The sequence below is a fragment of the Eptatretus burgeri genome, chromosome 9 (genome assembly GCF_056783735.1).
Source record: "Eptatretus burgeri isolate ZD-2024b chromosome 9, Ebu_testis_v1, whole genome shotgun sequence".
NCBI classification, from domain to species: domain Eukaryota; kingdom Metazoa; phylum Chordata; class Myxini; order Myxiniformes; family Myxinidae; genus Eptatretus; species Eptatretus burgeri.
Genome location: NC_140969.1, coordinates 68,919,983 through 68,923,100, shown reverse-complemented (window position 1 = coordinate 68,923,100; position 3,118 = coordinate 68,919,983). Strand labels below are relative to the sequence as shown.

Sequence of the window (3,118 nt, the reverse complement as noted above, 5' to 3'; positions counted from 1 at the left end):
AGTGTTTTCCTTCCACGGTGGATATTTTCTCCCCTGGTCCTGAAGGTGCAAGTTGCTCCTCGGGGCTGGCACATTACAGTTTCAGATCTCAGCCACCCAGGTTCTTTTCTAACTCTCAAAATGCACATTCTGCTTAATCTGCAAATTTGCTGAAGATGTGAAATATATACATATACATATATATATATATATATATATATATATATATATATATATAAGTAGGGAAAGAATACTGGTTCTGGCTCACTTTTCCCCATGTAAATGAATGGGGGATTTTCAGCCATGAAATTTTTCTTTTTTTTCCCCTGAAAAAATAAATCCCCTTTTTAGCCCAAGGTATATTTATTTGTCTCCCCTTTTAACCTGGAGCCTGGTGTTGGCTTAGTTGTTAGGGTGGCGGCTTGGGATCCCAGGGTCCTGAGTTCAAATCCCGTTGGCTGCTGAATTAACACCAGGGGGTTGACTCAGCCTGCCATCCTTCCGAGGTCGGCGAAATGAGTGCCAGTGTACTGGTCCCGGTGTATGCCCCGGTTAGAATAGGTGTACCATATCCCTGTGTGTCGTAAGAGGCGACCAGGGTTGGTGTCAGGAAGGGCATCCGGCCATAAAACATTGCCTCAAGAAAAAGCCAAACCCCTGCACAACAGGGAAAAATGGCTGTAAAAACGGTCATTTTTTATTTCCCCTTTTAACCTAGGGGCTCTCTATTCAAATAGCCCATACAACAAGATAAAGATTTGTTAAAGGTGATTCTAAAGAAATATCTGAAACGTCTAAGCCTCGGGGCACTCTTTATCAAATAACCAATGCATATTGTTTAGCTCACTCATTGAACCTATAAACATTTGTTCATTCTCAAATTCCTTCAATAGTTTAATTTTCTTTGCACAATAATCCCCATCTAAAATATTGAAAAACAAAACATTTGAATCTTTATATTTTTTAAGATACCCCTTTTTGTGCCATTACGAAATGATAAACTTTTCTTAATGATCTCATCTGGCCACCGCCCGAGTTGCAAATCATTTTTGTACATAAACCATGCCAGAAAAAAAGTTTTGTTTCAAATGTTTTCAGTTCATGCCGTGAAAATGAGGAAGTGTTTTTTGACACGGCCGTGCTGTGTGAATGAGGAAGTGGTTTTGGACTGTCATGCTGTGAAAAAATAGGAACTATTCTGTGAGACAAGGTCTCGTGTTTATATTTTATCTCAGAACACGAACTGAAAACATTTGAATCAAAACTTTTATGGCGTGGTTTATGTCCAAAAACGATTTGCAACTCGGGCGGTGGCCAGATGAGATCATTAAGAGAAGCTTGTCATTTCCTGTGCCCACACCCAATGATTAAGCAATTTCCTCATCGTTGCTTTATAAGCGGTTCGCCAGACAAAGTTTCTGCCAGACAGGATTTTCATTTTTACAACTGAGGCATGGACGATATTTCTTCCGATGAAGCCAACAGCCCACTACAGAGTTGGTAAGTTTGTGTATGCTTTTCTCTTTGAACGATGAAGCAAATGATTATTAATTAAATCATGATAATTCTGATATATATATATTTTTTCCCTGACAGGGCATTGGAAGAAATTGAGTTCACATATCACGACGTGGTTCATGAAATTAATACTCTTATTGAAGAGATCAATGATTTTAGAAGAGAATTGAAAGACATTTTCAATGAGTGGCATGAAGTCTTATCACGTCCTCTCATCTCGAAGGAATTAAACCAATGGTGAGACACGTGTGTGTGCCTCTCTCTCTGTCTGTCTTTCTACCTACCTCTCTCTGCTCTTATTGAAGAGGCCAATGATTTATAATGACTGGTCTCTGATCTCGAATGAATTAAACCAATGGTGAGGCACGTGTGTGTGTGTGTGTCTATGTGTGTGTGTATGTGTGTGTGTGTGTGTGTGTGTGTGTGTGTGTGTGTTGCTTTCCCTGTCTGTCTCTTCATCTATACCCTTGACTTATTTTTTTTTTTTTTTTCAGCACTATCGCACAACATCAGCTGTTGAAGCAATCTTGTACAACACATGATTTTCTGGAGGTAAATATTTCTGAATTATTATTAATATCACTCGTACAACACATGATTTTCTGGAGGTAAATATTTCTGAATTATTATTAATATCACTCGTACAACACATGATTTTCTGGAGGTAAATATTTCTGAATTATTATTAATATCACTCTCTCTTTAGAATGCCGCCTTATGTTGGTTGCATCATTAGTTTGGACGTGGTTTTGTCAGTACACTGGAATTCATTTTATTGACCTTGAAAGGATGACAGGCTCCTGGTGTGTTAATTCAGTGGTCAACGAGGCTTATTCATATTACCATGTAATTATCTTTATAGAACCTAATTATTATCCACTTTTTGTTTCAAAACAGAATATGGTGTCTGAGTTTCGAAATCACAAGGCATCTGAAGAAGATTGCTGGGAAAGATTGTACATTCTCGCAAATGAATATTTAATATTTTCAATATTAATAAATTATATTTGTTTTGTTTACAATTACTTGATTCTGAATTACAAGAAAAGAATAAAAGAGATGTAAAGGGGGGGTTGGGGGGGGGGGGGGAGGGGGGTAGGTGCGCTCCCCAATTACCCATCACCCCCTCATCCCATCCCTCCCCTCCCCATGTGCGTGTGTGGGGAAGGGTGGGGGGTGGGATGAGGGAGGTGGTGGGTCAAAGGTGGGGGCGCACAGGGGGATGAGGGGGGTGGGGCTTGTGTGGGCGGGGCTTGTGTGGGCGGGGCTTCGGTGGGGGGCTTGTGTGGGTGGGGTGTGTGTGGGAGGGGCTTGTGTGGGTGGGGTGTGTGTGGGAGGGGCTTGTGTGGGCGGGGTGTGTGTGTGTGGGTGGGGCTTGTGTGGGTGGGGCTTGTGCGGGCGGCGGTTTATGTGTCTGGAGCTTGTGTGGGAGGCGTTTATGTGTGTGGAGTTTTTGTGTGGACCTTGTGCAGGCAGGGCTTATGTGGGAGGGGTTTATGTGGGCAGGGTTTATATGGGCAGGGGTTTATGTGGGTGGAGCTTGTGTGGGAGGGGTGAATGTGGATGAGGCTTATGTGGATAAATGGATGGGTGGAGAGATGGGGGGATGGGTGGATGAGTG

The 3,118-nt window shown here is 42.1% G+C and overlaps 1 long non-coding RNA gene across 1 annotated transcript; it reads left to right on the top strand.

Moving 5' to 3' along the window:
* The first annotated feature begins 216 nt into the window (after positions 1–216).
* Positions 217–2,550, top strand: LOC147020300 (uncharacterized). The gene is made up of 3 exons (XR_015061744.1): positions 217–1,734; positions 1,992–2,049; positions 2,395–2,550. It is a non-coding gene; the product is annotated as an uncharacterized LOC147020300 (long non-coding RNA).
* Positions 2,551–3,118: the final 568 nt, after the last annotated feature.